The sequence below is a fragment of the Zonotrichia leucophrys genome, chromosome 15 (assembly GCF_028769735.1).
Source record: "Zonotrichia leucophrys gambelii isolate GWCS_2022_RI chromosome 15, RI_Zleu_2.0, whole genome shotgun sequence".
NCBI lineage: Eukaryota > Metazoa > Chordata > Aves > Passeriformes > Passerellidae > Zonotrichia > Zonotrichia leucophrys.
Window position 1 is genome coordinate 9,478,993 of NC_088185.1, and position 18,629 is coordinate 9,497,621.

Consider the following 18,629-nt stretch of genomic DNA (forward strand, 5'->3'; position numbering starts at 1 on the left):
TACAATGGTTCACAATGGTTCAATGGATTTTACCTCTCTGCTGGTTCATGAATCCCTCCATTGTGCCTCCAAGTCCAGGGACTCCCCCTGCTCATCCCTTCTCCCCAGATTGCCACATTTCTGTCCCTGCTGCAGTCCAGGCAGGTGGCTGAGGGCACAATGGGCTCCCCATCCCTGCTCCCAGCCCCTCCAGCATCCATGGATTCTTTCAGAGCCATGCTGGGGAGGTGGCCAGTGGGCCCCCAGCCACACGAGCCGTGCTGCTCTCCTTCCCCCACACACGAGTCCAAAAGGACACCCTGACTCACTCCTTTTCCACAGGCAGCACTGCCAGCTCTCGAAATACTCCGTGTTTTTCTTAGAGTCTTGGCTCCTGAAGCCCTGCAATTACTTGAACTTTCATTTTCTTTAAATAAAGCCAATTTCTGTCACTCGCAGAGAATCGCCGGAAAATGTGACCTCCTACAAGCTCAGGAGCCACAGAGTGAAAACCCCACCTTCAGTCCTTCTTTTTTAATTTTTTTTTCCTTTCCTGTCACATTTTATACAAATTTTCTTGCAGATTTGGGTTATTGAAAGTTGTATTTGTCTGCCTTGAATCTTGCAACATTGCAAATTATCTGGAGTTTGTGCCTTGGTGGTGTTGACATCTCCAGGTCCATTGGCTTCAAGCTTTTGATTTTGAGTGTAAAAGTCATGAATAATTCTCTTCAACACATCCTGAGCTCTGGAAAACACAAATTTGGCTCTGGATTTTGTCATCCCAGAGGGTGGTGTGTTTAAATTGCTGTTTCAAGCTTAGAGAAATGCTTTCCTTGGGGGATTCAGTCCATCCCTGCCTCAGGTGGGATGAGTGACCAACATGGGACAAGAGCTGCCCTTTTCCCCCTTTATTTTGAGATGTTTGGACAGGTTTGGTGTGTATCCTTCAGCTTTGATGTTCAGCACCAGGTGAGAAGGAAAAGCTCATTTTCTCTCTGGAGAAATGGTGTTGCCTGGGGATGGGGATCCCACCCAGCAGCCTCAGGGGACTGAGCAGGATGGAGATGCCACAAAATGATCCCATCCCAGGCCACTCTCCAGTGGGACATCAGAGCACAGAAAACCAGGCAAAGGAATGAGTTCTGTTTTCCTTGTTCTGCTCACGAGCTCTGAAAATTTGTGTCCTGTCCTCAAGCAGCACAAAAATTCAGCCAACCCCTGTGCACAGACAGGGGGCCAGGGAATTGCCTTGGAGGTTGATTTTAACAACAAACCCCGGTGATCTCCAGAAGCTCCCCATGAAAAGTGATCCAGAGACATTCCAAAACACATTTTTTCCAGAGGAGTAGGAGGGGGCAGCGTGCATTTTTAGCAACATCAATCAGCGCACTGGCCCAAGTCACACGTCCAAATCGAGGCCTAGAAAATATGGAAAAGTTGAAATAATCCTTGGAAGCAATCCAGGGACTGGTCATTGAGTCTGCAGGACCTTTTATGAATAACTCTGTAATGCAAACCTAATGGAAGCACCGAGAGCCAGCCCATTGGGTTTCCAGTCCCAGTTTCCCATTCCAAGATGAATGGGCTGGATTTTTGGGAAGGAAAGGAGCAGGACTGCTTTGTCTCCTGGCTGGGGAGAGTTTGGCTTTGGAGAGCTCAGCTTGCAGGAACAGGCAGCTCTGTGAACTTCCTCACCTTGGGGTTTCTCTTGGCCTGGATCACCTTTTTATTCCCTATTATTTCCACTTCTGTTACATGCTCAGGAAGTTGCCTCCATTCCACACCAGGACATGCTCTGCTTGCTCCACTGAGTGCTGCGGAGAAGCCAAAGCCCTGGAGATCCTGGAGACCTGCAGGTCTCTGTATCTCACCTTTTTTCCTCTCTCTCATCACAGATACCTGAAGCTTTTCATTCTCAAGGCTGTAGGACAGAGGGATAGGAGTAATCTGAAATTACTGACACCAAATGACCTCCCCTTAGCACAGGGGTCCTTTCTGTAGCTCTGTGACCTCACTCTCCCAAAAGCAGCTGGCACTGGGTAGCAGAAGGGAGAGGGACTCACCACAGTGGGAGCTGCTCCTCTGTTCTTAATTAAAGCTGACTTAATGGAGATTTTCACAGGAAAAACCTCCAGTTTTCCCAATTCCCCAGCAACAACCCTAAGCAGAATCCCCTAGCTAAAAGGGGATGAAGAAATAGATGTGGGAGGCTGTGTTTCCCAACCACCTCATGAGTCAAAACTCTGGAAAGGATGGGAGAGCACAGGGAGGGGACATTCCTGTGTCACAACCCCGGGCAGCCTTTGGCCCTGCAGAGCATCTCAGAATCATTACAAAAAGCCTACAAAGATCATCAAGTCCTTTTTGCATCAAAGCATCTCCAGACTGGCATCTGGCAGCTGCTCTGTGGTGTCTCCTGCTAAGCCCAGCCATCATCTGTGGGCACATCTTCCACCCACCATCCAGCCAGGCCTGCAGCACATGGATCCATCTTCTTCCCTGACGGTAGGAAGGAAAAAAGAGCTTGAATCCTTCACTGACCTGCAATTCCTGCTGAAGCACTCAAGCACCTTCCCCTTGCTTCTGTGGTTTTAAGTGTTTTTTAGAAGTATCTGTTTATTACAGCTCAATAAAGTTTTATTTTGCGAAAAACCATGATTGATTTCCTCTGCTTGAAACAACAAGCAGGCAACCCTCCTCAGCCAGCACCTCCTCCTCCATTCATAAAAACGTGTTAACAATTCCTTTAAAATTCATAGACAAGCCAAGCACAGTTTATTCCTGAAGTTACACAAATTAATACAAAGCAGCACACGGCCTAGGCCTGGCATCAAGTCAAAGCCTGCTCCAAACGCCTCCCTCTGCTGTGCAATGCATTGATGTGCTCTTGGAAACTCCAGCAATCAGCAGAGATTGGAGCTCCCTCCTCCCCTGCCTGCTTCCCTCTGCTCTCCTGCTGGATATGAAATGATCTTTAAGCTCTCAAACCATTCTCTGATTTGCAATTCCCAGAGGATTGAGCAAATCTGAGGCTTTACAAATCTGTGCCCCTTCAAAGTCTGGTTGTGCTCCAAAAGTTGTGTTTGAGAGTTCCTTTAAACTTTGGCTTTAAAATCCTACATTTTTCTCCTTTCTGTTGTGCAGAGCTGTGAGCTTGGGAACAGAGGTGGTCTGGTGACCAGGAGAGTTACCCAGCTCTGGGACAGTGTGGGATGGAAGGAGAGCTCCAAGGGGAGACTTTCACCTGGGAAAAGCTCAGCTGGAGCATCTTGCACAATTCCCTGGTCCATGGGGGACAGTGAGAAATGACTTCTCACCGTGGTGCCACACACCTGTCCATGTGTCACTGCCCAGCAGAGCCACCAGAGCAGGCCCCTCTGCTGCCTGCCACAGCCTGAGCAGCCCTTGGAGGACATTTCCCCACATGGATTTTCCCCCAAAGACTCCCCTGTCACAGCAGACACAGGTACAAGGCATTAATTGGTGTTAATTAACCTGATGAGCCTCACCTGGGCCTCCACCCACATCCTGGAGCTCTATTTAAGGGCAGCTCTGAGGTTTTGCTGTGGTTTGGGGTGTCTGTGCTTTCCTGGGTGTGCTGCAGGTAATTTGTCATTTAGAGTCCCCTAGGGTGTCTGCCATGGGCAGTTTGTCCCCAGCCTCCCTCCTGCATGAATTTCACCCTGTGAGTCCCTTCCCCCATGTCCTGGAGGGACAGAATTGCTGCTTTCTCTCCCTGCCCTGTCCCCAGACCTGTGCAGAGGTTTCCTGCACCACAGGCAGGTGCCTTTCCCTGGGGGCGCTCAGTATGGGCAGCAGTGTCCTGCTATCAGCTGTGCCTTCACAAGGACTGGATTGTGCAGTTTAACATCCCAGCAGTGATGGTTTTTGGGGAACAAATGATACAGATAAATATTCTGACTGGTGCTGTTTCTCTGTTAGCTCCAACGCTGCTGGGCTACAGTTTAGGGGGAGCTAGAGCAATAATTTGATCTAATTTGAGTGTGTTTGTTTGTTTAATTACCTATTCAATTCCATCAACTTTGTTTTTGCTTTTTTATTTGAGAACGTGAATCCTGAAAGGCTCCTTTGAGCAAGAAGCCTGGGCTTCCTCCCCCTCCCTGCCCTGTCAGCACAGCCCCTGCTCTTGACCCTGAACAAAGCTCTGAAGTTCTCATTTGTCAGCAGAGCAAGGGAGAGCTGGGACACATCGATTGTCCTTGCTGAAAGCACCTGGAAGTGGCAGGAAGGGAAGTGTGAGGCCAGGTGGGACTTTGGGAAGCATCCCTTGCTCCCCACCCGTGTCCTGCAGTGCTCAGGTGTTGGGTGATGTTATCAATAAATTGTCAGCCTGGATTTCTCCCTGTGAGGGTCACTGGCTGTGGGGCTGGGGGCACCTTGGTTGATGTTATCAATAAATTGTCAGCCTGGATTTCTCTCTGTGAGGGTCACTGGCTGTGGGGCTGGGGCACCTTGGTTGATGTTATCAATAAATTGTCAGCCTGGATTTCTCCCTGTGAGGGTCACTGGCTGTGGGGCTGGGGCACCTTCCCCTGGGAGGGCTCTGATGTGCAGCAGGGCCACCTGAGCTGAGAGCAAGGCTGTCCTGCCTGCAGGGACAGTGTGTGATGCTCCTGCTCTCTGAATTCCAGCCTTTCCCACAGGGGCTGCCGAGATCTGTGATTGACAGCATCAAATATCCCCCCAGCCTTGCTCCTTCTTTCCCCTCTGCTGACCTCTTATCTAAAGTGCTTTCTCCTGCCCTCAGCAGCTGAGTTTCATCACACCAGGGAGGTCCAGCAGCCTGTAACCCCTTGGTAAATCCCCCTGCTCCCAGGATACATCCAGGTGGCCACAAAATGTCACTTTTTGCCTCAAAGCTCTGAATTCTCTCCCCCAGACCTTGGTGCTGAGATGTTATTTTGTGGTGTAATTGCCCCAGGGCTGCCAAGATGGGAGGGAATGATGCTGGCTCTTGTCTGTTGGAGTTTGGCCCCAGCCTGGAATCAGCTGCAAAGCCAAGGGGAATCCTTGGCACCAGCTGCAAAACCTGCTGTGCCTCTGGGCCAGGCAGGACCTGAGCATGGCTTGGCTCTGTGTGCTGGAGAGCAGACCTGGCCTGGCAGGCCCCTGTGGGAATATTTAGGTGGTTTCTAGCAAGATAAATTAATGCACATGGGACAGATGTGGGGATGGGGAGGCAGATGTTTCATCAGCTTTGGCTGGGTAAAAAAATCAAGGTTTGGCCTGGCTGTTCTCAGTCTTTGTCTGAGTTGCTGATTTCCCCTGGAATTCCTCGGGAGACTCGCTCAGAGATTTTGAAGCTTCTGATTACAGATTGATTGCTTTCCCTGGTTATCTCTCATGGATCCTCCACAGTTCTGGGAGTGTCTGATCATCATGGACTGAGAATTTGGCTGTGCAGGGTGGCACAGGAAGGGCCACAGCTCTTCTGTGACTGCCAATGGGTGCTTGGGGTCTAAAACAGCTGAGACTGGAGAGGTTTTGTTGAGAACTTGCTGCTTTTCCAGGCTCATTCCAGAATTTATTTGCAACACCAACACTCAGTAACTGGGAGTTATATTTGCTGAGGTCACACAGGAGTGGATTTGAGACCTTTTCATTACAGCAAAGAGGCTGGGAAATATTGCAGTGACGGAGCTGAGCCTGCTCCCTGTTTTCCAGGGTTGGTGCGAGTCCAAAACTGCACTCCAAGGAAAGAAATGATGTGCCATGTGTCTCAGCAAGCTGCAGCTCCCCAAGACAGATATCCCAGTGCCCTTTCCAGCCCCTGGAGTGATGTGGTGGGGATCAATCCCCACAGATCCACCTCCTGTTGGCAGCAGGACATGGCCACACAGTCGGCGTGGAGGAGACACTTCCCTGCAGCTGGTTAAGCTTAAGCAAAATGCAGCTATATTACAGTCTCCTGAATTCAATTCCCAATTGCTTTGGGAACCTATTTCAGGGAGGAAAAAGCAGATCATGTTTCACCAGACAATGCCTGAGTTGAAAAACTGGGGCTGGTTTTATAGAAGGCACAGTTGATTTTTCTCCCAATTTTTTTTTTCTGGCAGGAGAGGGAGAGAGAAATCCTGGTGGATGAATCCTTGCTGCAGAGAGGGAGTGTGGGTGGAGGCAGGGTGGCAGAAGATTGTCACTTATGACTGGCACTCAGAATTCCTGCTGCCGAGTGCCACAGGCTGGACCCTGGAGAAATCCTGGGAATGCAGAGAAGAGCAGTGATCTCCAAGGTGAGCACTTCCCATCTGCTGGATTCCAGCTGCACATGTGGTACCCAGGTCACTCTTGGTTTGTTTTGGGGTGTTTTTCTGATGGGTCTGATGTTAATTCAGACTGGGAGAAGAAAACCTGGAATAAAGATAGTGCTGGAGCTGAAAATGCAGGGAACAGTCACTCCAGGATGAGCAAAAAGGGGAATTTGGGTGTGAGGATGGCAGGGGCCTAGCTGAGAGGAAGAATTAATATTTAACTCAAGAGAAAAAAAAGAAATGTTGTTTTATTCATTTCCTGAATTGGGAAAAGCCAATATCCCAGGCTGGATGGGGACTGGAGCAGCCTGCTCCAGTGGAAGGTGTCCCACAAGATGATCTGTAAGGTCCCTTCCAACCAAAACCATTCCATGAAATTCTGCAGATTCAATTCCAAAAAGGAAAAATCCTCTTAGAGTAGTCAACAAATTCCATTTTGGTAGCAAGGCTGATTTGTTTTGAGCTGAATGTAGAAAATGAATGTCAAGGAAAAGTCATTTCCAAGCAAGAAAGCCCATCCTTTGCGTTGGGGAAAATGTCAAAAGGGCACGCTGACATTTACATTTTTTCTCTCTCCACTTTGTTCCTGAACAAAAATTTGCCAAAGCCAACAGGGTGTCACTTTGTGATGGAAATCTGTTTTGACAAAAAATTTTCCAACCAGCTTTACTTGCTCCACACAAACATTTCCGCTCTCGATTCCAATCGGGATTTGGCAGGAGCAGGGTAAGGATGGAGAGGGGCTATTGCCCTGTCAGTGATGTCTCACCCTGTCAAAGCCCCAATATCCCTGGAACATCCTGATTCCAGGGAGATCTCAGCCCCAGGGCCCTCTCTTTGCCTGCCTGGCTGACCTGGGCAGGGATTGAACATTCCCTTGCTGTGAAATGCTCACCTGGGAGCTGAATTTGGGCTGGGAGCTGCTGATCCTGACTCAGGGCCTGCTTAGGCCTCACATGGGCTGTTCTGCTGAGAAACAGATCTTCCTTACAGATTTTTGGGGCGGGTTTCTTATTTATGAAGCAGTTGCTGGATTGCTATTTGGACAGAGACCTGCTTACAAAGGCCTGGAGGGACAGGACATGGGGAATGGCTTCAGACTGCCAGAGCTGGCTTGGATGGGATCTTGGGATGGAATTGTTCCCTGAGAGGGTGAGGAGACCCTGGAACAGAGAAGCTGTGGCTGCCCCTGGATCCCTGGAAATGTCCAAGGCCAGGATGGATGGAGCTTGGAACAACCTGGGATAGTGGAAGTGTTGGAATGCCTAATCATCTTTAAGGTGCCTTCCAAATCATTCTATGACTTTATGATATGGAATGAAGGCAGGAATCCAGTTATCTGCTTATTTTTTGGTATTTACAGACCAAAATTTCTGTGTTTTCCCTGAAATTTATCTGTACAGCATTGAAATGGGAATCCCATTGAAATGGGATCTTGGGATGGAATTGTTCCCTGGGAGGGTGAGGAGATCCTGCAACAGAGAAGCTGTGGCTGCCCCTGGATCCCTGGAAGTGTCCAAGGCCAGGCAAGGTTGGAATGCTTCACCATCTTTAAGGTGCCTTCCAACCCAAATCATTCTATGATTTTATGATATGGAATGAAGGAAGGGCTCCAGTTATCTGCTTATTTTTTGGTATTTACAGACCAAAATTTCTATTTTTTTTCTCTGCAATTTGTCTGTACAACATTGAAATGCAGTGCATGGGATGGAAGAGGTTTGAAAGTCTCTTGTTACCTTGTTGGGATCATATCAGAAGGAACATCCTGGCAAGGATGAGAGCCCAGGCTCTCTCCTGGGAGGAGGACAGCCCAATTTGTACTCCAGATCTGAGCACAAGGGGCTTGCCAAGGAAAAAAAAAAATCCAAAAAATCTGAGCACAAGTGCTTGGATGTTACTGGCAGGGAAAAAAAATAAAAAGCCACAGCGGCAATAAAATTAATTTCCTTCTCTAATATATACAAGACTTTCTCCAAGAGAATTATGAGGCAAGCTGATCAAAGTCTGTAAGTGGTACTTATGCTATCAGTTTCACCCCCTTAATGCCCTGCTGTCAAAACAAAATCCCCTCGAAAGGCTTTGAGGAAAATCACATGAGCATAATGGCTTTGAGAAAAATGGCCCTAAGTACTCAGTAACATATACAGAGAGGACTATTAGATGGGCTGGTGTAATTGGACTTATTTTCAAATGTAAACACTCTTCTAGGAGCAAGTTACTGCTTAGGCATGGAGCAGAGCAGGGCTGGGTTATCGAGGGAGAGGGGAGCACTGGGAACTTGGCCCTGAGACACCACGGTGACTTCAGGCAGAGTTAGATAAAAGAGGAGGGAAAAAGCAGAAGGATGTGGTTTATTAAAGATTCACATTCACATTTTAAAATGTCTGAAATTTTGTTTTAATTTGAAATTTTATTTTAAATGAAACAGTGAAATTCAGGTGGGGAGCGATGGGGCTGCTCTTAGGTAGGAGGAGATGAGAGTGAACTCTCTGAGCTTTATCTGCTGTGTTTGTCTGGTCCTGCTGGGTTTTGGGGTTAGGGCTGCCCTGACAGCTCTGGGAACAGGAATCCTTGGAGGATTCCCAGCTCCAGGCCGTGACCATCCAGCCCTGGTGGGGAGAGAAAAGGTGACACACCCCAAATGCCCACTCTGCAGCACTGGGAGGGAGCACAGCTCTAATCAGGACTAATCATCCCTTAATGAATGTGATTAATCCTCTGGAGGATTTGTTGGTGCACCTGTAGGGAAACACCTATTTTCCTATTTTTGGTCCATGACTCTTCCAGAGGAGCAGGGACAGCGCTGGCTCCATGTGCAGCTCCCACTGGCACCTGCTGCTACCAGCTCTGCCCTTTTCCAACCCTTTTTGGGGAGCTCTCAACCCCTCAGACCCCTCAGCAATGCCCCAGGGGTGTGCAGTGACTGCCAGGGGATGAACAGGGCAGGGGCTGTGTTTGCAGAAATCCTGGTGTAAGGGCAGGAGAACTGAGCATCCCTCATGGTTTGGATGTTTCTGGGTGGAAAAGTTGCTGCTGAGGCTTAATATCAATTTCCCCATGGGCAAACAGTGTCCAGTGCAGACCCCAGGGCCCATTTCTTCAGTCCTTTCTTCCTCTCCTTCCTCTCCCTTTTGCACTGCAGCTCTCTCTGCCTGAGGCCACAAAGTCCTTGGAACCTCTTTCCCAGACCACTGAACTTCTTTGCCACATGACTTTTTCTCCCTGGGAACACCAGTTCAGTGCATCAAAAAGCAGGATCATGGATTTTTTTTTTTTACAAAATCCTGAAATATTTCAAAAGCTTAAAAAAAAAATCTAAACAACCCAACAAAATCATACCAATAAACACACTTTCTACTACCTGTTTTTTTTTCAGCTGGTGAGTGTCAAACAAGTCTCCCCTGAGCATCCTTTTGGGCTGGGCACAGACAGAGTCAATGAAAAGATATTCCTAGGCCAGGCTCATCCAGATTCCTGACATCTCATAGAGCTATTTCCCTATCTGCCCCTCTTTCCTGGCCTTACTGTCTTGCTCTCCCTTTGGAGGAAATTCCTTTCCTGGTGATAACCGTGTCTGTAGCTCGTATTTCCTCTTTCTTGTTGACAGTTTTAAACCAATAGATTTATGAACTTTGAAGTAATAGAAATATTTCAGACATACCTACCCTTGCCCTTATCTAGGCCAGGCAGGGATTTTTCTTTTGCTGGACACTGCACTTGTAACAGGAGACATTTGCCTTTCATCCCATCCTTTGGAAAGCCAAGCCTGCTTTGCTTAATGAGGGCTTTGGTAACCTCTGATTATTCACGTGTGAGTCCCACAGCTGTTCTGCCCCTTTTCACCTCAGCTGGGCCCAAAGAGGTGAATCTGCTCTTGAGGAGGTGCCTCTGGTGGGTGTGTGGGACTGGGGGGTGATGGATGGGTGCTCAATGAAGAAATTTGCAATTCTTTCCCATCGAGGCTGGCTGGGACAGGCTGAGTGAACAGGTCCATGCTCTGCTCCCTTTTTGCAGTCCCTGGCCCAAATGTCCTGCTCCACCTCAGAATCCCACATTGGTTCTCAGACCTCAGCTCCTCTCAGTGTTAAAATGGGAATATCCTGGTTTAAAGTGCTGCAGACTCAGCCACAGCAGTGACAGGGGACATCAGCTGTCCCCATGCCTGGACTGAGGCAGGCAGGGAGGATTTTGCACCTCCCAGCCCATCCCAGGGTGTCTGTCCTGGGGGGGACACACTGGGGCTGGACTGAGCACCCCAGAGCATCACTGAGTGTAAATTCCTCCTTCCAGGACTTCCCAGACAGAAATTCTTCACTTTTTAACTCTGCAGGATCCTGAATTAATAGAAAAGGGTGGAGGGAGAAGATGCTTCCTCTAGGAAGGGTTTCTCTCTGTCAGAGCTGATTTACTGCAGCCCATCCCACCAGTGACAGAGCCAGAGATAATGCCAGAGGCAGCAGCACCTCCCCACCTGAACGGGAGTGCTGATCCCTGGGGGTGTAAAATGATTGGCACTAATTGCTGACACCTCCCTGAGCTCCCTGGGGCACAGGAGAAATGCTGCAGGTGGGACAATTTGGTGTTCATTGAGAGTTTGCATGGCTGTGACCTCCAGCGAGGTAAATCTGGGGAAATCCTGTGGTAAAAGCACCTCTGGGCAGGGCTGGATTTTAGGGGAGGCTGAATTCCAATGGTTCCAAACCCCAAAATGATGCTGTGGATGAAGAAATAAGAGCCCTGTGAGGTGCTGCTGTCAGGTGGGAGGGTGGCACCACAAAACTCCTCCTTGGCAGACCTGGAGAAGGATTTCCTGGTGTGAAGGCACTGGAGAGCCCCAGGGTGCAGTGGGTGGTGCAAGGTTGTGGTAGGGGGCAGATCCACCCCAAACCTGCACTTTGCCCAGGAAAAAGGATCAAAGGAGTGATCCCCAAAGGCCTGGGGCAGCTTTGAGAGTCAGCAGTGGCTGCTGGTGCTGTGCTGAGGATGTGCTTTGGGATGGGAGCTGTTGATGGCCAGCCTGATCCTGTTCATCCTTGGCATAGGAGGGGTTGCCTGGGTCTATTCCCAAATAAATCCCAGAGCCCTGGAATGCTTTGGGTGGGAAGGGACCTCAGAGCTCACCCAGCCCCACCCCTGCCATGGGCAGGGACACCTTCCACCATCCCAGGTGGTTCCAAGCCCTGTCCAAACTGCCCTTGGACACTGCCAGGTGTGAGTGTGGGCACAGATCTGCACACACAGTGTTTACCACCATGGTGAGCAGCAGGTTTTGTGGCTTTCTCTCTTTTTTTTTTGTCCCAGCATTTCCCCCCTTCCCTAGAGGATTCTGGTGGCTCTGATGTAGCGCTCGAGGGAGCAGCAGAGCAGGGAGATCCCACACCGGTATTTCCCCATCTGTATCAGCTGTGGGCTTAACAAAATAAATCATTTTCCAAGGCTATAAATCCCAGGCCTTTCAGCAGCTCCTACAGTAACTCCCATGTGCAGAACAACAGCAGGCTGTTTATCCAAACTCACCAAAGCATCTGTAGCTGAGTTAATGATTTCCCAGCCACTCACACCCTGGCTCTGGGCTGGGAGCTGCTGCCCAGAACATGGGAGAGGAAAGCAGAAGGTTAAGAGCAGGAGAAACTGCATTTCCCCTCCCAAACCCCAAGCTGGGATGTTTGTGAAAAGTATTTTCTTCCTGTTCTACTCCACGCTGGGATTTCTTTGCAGAGGCACAGAAATCGGTACTGGAAGGGTTAAGCTGATGTGCTGGGATGTTCCTCTCTCCTCTTGATCTCCAGCTCTTGTCTCTGTTAAACATCTCCCCCTCTCTTTTAGGTTCAGCTCCTCTTTTACAAGGCTGGGCTGGGTTTCAGGCAGCCAGGAGCCATCTCCCATCCATTAGGGCTCTGTGACAGCAGGTACCGACCGGGGGGCACTTCAAAAGGACCCGTCCCCACCTCCCCTCCCCATCTCTGACAGCTGCCCCCAAACAGACCCATTTTGGGGTCCCAGCAGAGCTGCCCCAGTGGGCAATGCTGTTTTTAGGGGCCGTTTGTCCAGAGCCCTGTGCAGTGCAGGCTCAGCCCCTGAGGAGCTGCGGATGCTCTGTTTTATCAAATGCTGCTGACCTCTTACCCTGCACCGGGCCAGCCAAGGCTGGATCATGTCTTGGCTAATCACCAGAGCCCTGAGGGCTGCACCCAGCCTCACTTTCTCAGCCTGCCCTCCCTTTTTTTCTTTTTTTCCTTTTTTTTTTCCTTCTTCTTTCTGCATTTTCCCTCCTCTGTGCTGACTCAGCCTCACGTTTCTCACATCGTTACCGGCTGCCGTCCCTCACCCATCCCGTGCATGCTCCCTGTCCATCTGTCCATCCCCTGGGCAGGACAGCTCTGCTCGTGTGTGGTCTCACCTGGGGACCCCTCCTGCCCGGGCACCAGGCACTGATAGCAGTGACAGTGGCCAGGGACATCAAACAGGACATGCAATGGTGGCTTGGATGATGCCCAGGAGGTGCCAGTGTGTTACCTGGGCAGGGAAAGAGACAATCTCGTTCTCTCTCTCTCGTTCTCTCTCTCTCGTTCTCCCTGCTATTTTTAAGCAATATTTTAAAGCGTATTTGAATTTTTTAATTTCTTCCTTTCTTTCCAAAAATCTATTCATTCTGCCCTCAAAAAAAAACAAAAACAAAAAAAACCCCCAGAATAATAAACCCTGCTACTTTTTAAGCAATGTTTTTTAAGCATTATTTTTTTTATTTATTGCTTCCTTTCTTTCCAAAAATCTATTCATTCTGCCCCTCAAAAAACAGGGTAACAAAATAACCCTGCTATTTTTAAGCAATATTTTTAATTTTTTTTAATTTTTATTGCTTCCTTTCTTTCTAAAAATCTATTCATTCTGCCCCCCCAAAAAACCAGAGAAGTAAATAACCCTGCCATTTTTAAGCAATATATTTAAGCAATATTTTAATTTTTTTTTATTTTTGAACTGCTTCCTTTCTTTCTACAAATCTATTCATTCTGCCCCCCAAAAAGCAGAGTTATAAATAACCCTGCTATTTTTTAAGTTGCTGAGAAGTAGTTAGAAACAAATCTGGAAATGTGGAGGTATGAACACACACAAGTTCCCAGGCTCTGCCTGCAATTTCTTTTAATTATTATTTTTTCCCACAAATAATAATGTAAAACCCTCACCTTCCTCCAAACCCATTTATTTTCAGAACTGGCTTCAGCTGCTGCAAGGCCCCAGCACAAACCACTCACCTGAGCTCAGCTGCAGCAGGTTTGGTAACCCAGCCCCGGGTTTGCAGTGAATCCTGTGCCAGGTGATGGCTGGAGGGGCTGCAGAGCTCTGGAGCCTGCCCAGGAGTGCTCAGGGAGCCCTGCAGGGATCAGGGGCTCCGGGTTAATTTGCATTAATTAGCAAAAAACAGGGTGATTGAGGCTGCAGTGCCAGGTCACTGTGGGGCACTGCCACTGCTCCCTGTGCCATTCCAGAGCTCGGGTTTAGGGCTTGTCCTTGTAAATCAGCACCAAAACATCCCTGAAGGGCAAGGCAGGCCAGGCTGAGGGATGGACAGACACCTGTGGCTGGGTCTCATCCCAACTGCACCTGCCAGGGAGCTCTTGGGGACATCTGGTGGCCCTGCTGGAGCCCCTCTGCTCTGGAGGACTCCACGGCTGGGAATTTCTCCTTCAGGAATAGCTCCTGTGGAATTGCTCTGCCAGAACAGCTCTTAATGTGAGAATAATTACGGCTTTTTAAAGGCAGAAATAGATTTGGGCCTATGCAAGACCCTGGGGAGTTCTTCCAGTCTCCCCCTAGGAATGCTGATTTTTTTTGTCTGCGCTTTTAAGGGAATTACCCAAAGGAGGACACTTTCCTTTCAATTTATGGGATCATTGTTTAAATAGGGCTTGACTGATAATTCAATTAATTGATTCAGTTTGTGGCTGGTTTGAAAATGGCTTTTTCAGGGCTCTCCCACTGTCCCAGCACTGATGGCTCTGAGCACCCCAAAACACAGACCCAGGCATGTGTGGGGTGACAAGGAAAGGTGAGCAGCATTCCCTGCTTCAAATTCCTCCCCCAGCCCCTGCTGGATTTTTCCCCCTGCTGGTCCCCAAACACACCCCATGAAATGTCAGTGGCTGCCTTCTCCCTCTCCCCAAATTTTATTTTCAGGTGGGGAAAGTGAGGCATTTGTAAACAAAATGAGCCTCCTTAAACACACCCAGGACGTTAAAGGCAGAATTTAGCCAGTAAAATAAATCTGAATTGTATAATCCAGTTTTTAGGATGTTGGAGAAGACACAGGTCCCTCCACAAAATGAAATAACATTGCCAAGGAGTTCCTTGTGCTGTCAACACTTCCACCAGCTAAACAGCAAGAAATCCAAATTCTGGCAATTAAACTCTTCAAAAATTGAATGTTAAGGAGACAAAAAGGCCAAATTGGGGCTTGGATCTGAGTGCTGAGCCCTCATTTTGCTGAGCAGGGGCTGCAGCCACAGCAGCCATCCCAGAGAATCCCTGTCCATCTCCATCTGCCCAGCAGTGACAGAGATGGATGATGGTGCTGCTGGGAACGTGCTCTCAGGCTGGGGCTGTCCTCCCAGGACAAAGCTGGAGGCTTTAGGAGCCCCTGATGAAGATGTAAGAGCCTGTTTGACACGCCAGCTCTTTTGTTGGGGCACTGGTGGCTCGTGCCACCCGCCTGCCACGCAGGAGCCACCACGCTCCTGCCCAAAAGGGTCACTGGGACTCGTGGCCCTTTCTCTGCCTACACAAAAAGCTGGGCCAATAGGAAATCTGCCCAGAGAAAAGCTTCAAGGTGCATTTTTTGGGGGGACATGGGGTAAAAAGATCAGAAAATAACCAGGGTGTGTAACAGCAGGGAAAGATGCAGGGAGAAATGTTTTCTCACCCTGCCAAAGTGGGGAAGGATGAGCATGATGCCTCAGGTTTTAGCTTTTATATTTTTCAGGTTCTGTGCTGCTTTAGTGTGTAGTTTTGAGATTCATATTAGGGGATGGTGAGCTCTCTGCACAGAGTAGGGGGACAAAACAATTCCTTCTCCAGCTGGGGATCAGGGACAAATTATTCAAATCTCAGGCCCAAGAGCACAAACAATGGCAGAATGGAGAAAAACAAGAAGGATTTGACTTCATAACTTAAAGCTGTAAGTGGACAATTAACTCCAATATGGAAATGGAGCAGAACTTATAAAATGAGAGAACCCGTGCCCTGTTGTGACCATTTTGGTTCACCTTGGGTGCAGCCCTGGCTGGGATCTTGTGCTGCCCAACGTGCACCCACTGAGGCTTTAAATAAATCCCTGCTTTATTCTTTAACCCTGTCTTGCACCTGTTCCAGGTCAGCCTTCCCAAGGCATCAGTGTCTGGTGACTCTGCTGGGACAGAAGGCATCTGGAAACGCCCTGGAGCAGAGCAAAGGAACATCCAGGCACCAGGCATTCACAAGGCATCAAACCAGGAGCAGACAAACCCCAGAGGGGCAGAGCTGCTGCCCCTGAAGGAGTTAATTCCCCAAGGAGTGCACTAAGTGGTCAGCAGCCCAATAAATTAGGGCCTGGAAAGACAAACCCCAATCATCATTAGTCACGGCTCATTGGCCTGTTAAGGCTCCTCAGCCGAGTTTATCTCTTCCCTCCTGTCCAGCCACTGCCATATTTCATGCTCTGAAAACAGCTGACCCCGGGGGTCAGCCAAATGAAAGCCCCATTCAACAGCTCCTCCAAGGGCTGGCCAAGGAAAAAAACAACCGAGGTCAGAATTCCCCAGGGCTGCAGCAGCCCAGGGCCTGCTGCCCCACGGCCCCGGTGCCCAGGACATGTTAATCCTCCAGGGATCATGGGGGTCAGGCAGGGCTGGCAGGAACAGTGGCATAATTAGGTGAGGGTGACCTCCATAAAACTGTAATGGGCTTCCAGAGGCTGGACACGAGCAGCTCGTGGTGCTCTGCACCCATTGCTGGCTCTGGGGGTGCTGGGAGTGGCTCTAGGGATGGAGGGAGGCCCAAATGTTGGTTTTGCTGTGGGTATTGAAGCACAGGGGGTCAGCGCTCAGGGCAATTTTAGTGGGAGGCATTTTGAAAGAAAGGAGTGAGGGGAATGTCTTAATTTCCGTTAAAAGAAAAAGGAAAAAAACAAACAAGGTCAAAATTCCCTAGGGCTGCAGCAGCCCAGGGCCTGCTGCCCTACAGTCTCAGGGCTGCGCTCGGTGCCCAGGACATGTTAATCCTTCATGAGGTCAGAGACGGCTGGCAGGAACAGTGGCATAATTAGGTGAGGGTGACCTCCATAAAACTGTAATGGGCTTCCAGAGGCTGGACACGAGCAGCTCGTGGTGCTCTGCACCCATTGCTGGCTCTGGGGGTGCTGGGAGTGGCTCTAGGGATGGAGGGAGGCCCAAATGTTGATGAGTGTTGTGGCACAGGGTATCAGCACTTAGGGTAATTTTAGTAGCAAGTATTTTGAAAGAAAAGAGTGAGGGGAATGTCTTAATTTCCATTAAAAGAAAAAGAAAAAAGCAACCAAGGTCAAAATAGCCTAGGGCCTGCTGGCCCACATCCCCAGGCCGCGCTCAGTGCCCAGGACATGTTAATCCTTCATGAGGTCAGGCAGGGCTGGCAGGAACAGTGGCATAATTAGGTGAGGGTGACCTCCATAAAACTGTAATGGGCTTCCAGAGGCTGGCCATGAGCTGCTCTGCACCCATTGCTGGCTCTGGGGGAGCTGGGAGTGGCTCTAGGGAAGGAGGGATGCCCAAATGTTGCTCCCTTGAAGTCCAACTCCTGTTTCACCAATCCCTTGGAAGCCAAACTCCTGTTTTAGCAGCCCTATGGAAGTCAAACTCCTGTTTTAACAATCCCTTCAAGTCCAACTCCTGTTTTGCCAATCCCTTGGAAGCCAAACTCCATTTTAAGCAGCCCTTTGAAAGCCAAACTCCTGCTTTCCAGCCGTTTGGCTGACAAAGCAGCGTTGCTTTTAGGAATTCAAAGCTGTGCCAATATCTGGGACCAGGGAAACCTCGTGGAGGCAGCACAGGTGTTAATTTCTGGGATTGCAGGTTTTCCTCCAGCAGCAGCAGATGCTGGTGCTGGAAGGTGCCTCTTTATCCCACTCCATGAGCAACCTGTGCATCTCCAGGTGCTGACAGGTATTTAGGCTCTGGAGGAAGATGTTGGACCCTGGAATATCATTTTCCTGGAGCTGGAGGTCAAATCTGGGGCTGAGCCCATGTTGCCATGTGTGTCTCTATTAAGGAAGGGTTTCAAACAGCTCCCCCAATAACTCTGTCACTGAGCACCATGAATCAGGAGCTGCTGGCTCAGGGCTTTTCCTTTTTTTTCCAGGCAAGCAGAGGGAGGGGTGAGCATCAAGGAGAACTCTGCTGAGATAATTCCTGCCCAAAGCAGCTCGTGGGGATCACATTTTAACCCAGCTATTTGTCTGTCTGTTTATTGCAGCGTGTCAGGGGATGTTTGAACACAAAGCAATAGAGATGATGTGATTTGGGACATCCAATCTCCCTGCTCCCTCCCTAATTACAGGGAGGATAATGATGGGAGGATGCCAGAGGCACGTGTGGAGCATCCCAGCCCTGGAGCTCTGCCACGGCTGCAGGAGAGGGGGAGAGGGAGCTGAGGAGGAGGAGGGCTGTGTTTCCTCCTCTTCCTGGGCTGGAGATGGGGCAGCTCCTGGCTCTGAGCACCATTTGCAGCCAGGCATGTGCAGGGGTTGGGGAAGCCAAGGCAGGAATCTGAGCTCTGGAGGCAGCATGGGATGGTGGGGAGGGAGGGAGAGGTGTCCCCCTCCTCTGGAAAGCCCCTCTGGCTCCCAGGGGTGCAGGACGGGGTCCCTGGGAGAGGGGGCTGCCTGGGAAGCTCTGCCTGTGGGATTTCTGGAGCTCTGGAGCCTCTGTCTCTGCCCCCTTTATCCATCCAGGCTCCCCCAGCCCTGAACTCCTCTGCTGTGTACCTGGGGTGACTGAACTGGGCAGAGTCATCCTCATCCCCCTTCCCTGGCTGGGTCCACCAGGAAAACTTCAAACAACCAAAAAAAAAAAAAATCTGTTCTAGATAAAAATTGTAGGGCTTTCCACCAGATTTTTTTTTCTTTACTTGGAGATGAAAATCTTTGCTGCAACAACCCATTTTTGGGAGAGTTTGCTGCAAAACCTGTATCTCACCAGGAGCTGCAGCCATCCTGGGTGCTGAGATGGCTCTGAGCCTCCATGGGGCTGGGGTGTCACCCCATGGGTGCCATCCCTCTCCTGGAGCTGCTGGAGCAGGCTTGGCCCTCCCAGGCTGCAGCAGAGCCCAGGGAGCTGAGCTGGGATATCCCAAATCCTGGCTGAGCAC

At 49.7% G+C, this 18,629-nt stretch overlaps 1 long non-coding RNA gene across 3 annotated transcripts; it reads left to right on the plus strand.

Moving 5' to 3' along the window:
* The first annotated feature begins 3,527 nt into the window (after positions 1–3,527).
* On the plus strand, positions 3,528–17,846 carry LOC135454563 (uncharacterized). Of its 3 annotated transcripts, XR_010442140.1 has the most exons (6): positions 3,550–3,586; positions 12,081–12,163; positions 13,465–13,569; positions 14,222–14,301; positions 15,621–16,159; positions 16,552–17,846. It is a non-coding gene; the product is annotated as an uncharacterized LOC135454563 (long non-coding RNA). The 3 variants fall into 3 exon arrangements; XR_010442139.1 differs by lacking the exons at positions 12,081–12,163; positions 13,465–13,569 and adding an exon at positions 6,060–6,236 and having other exon boundaries at positions 3,528–3,586; XR_010442141.1 differs by lacking the exons at positions 13,465–13,569; positions 16,552–17,846 and having other exon boundaries at positions 3,565–3,586; positions 15,621–16,155.
* The last annotated feature ends 783 nt before the right edge of the window (positions 17,847–18,629 follow it).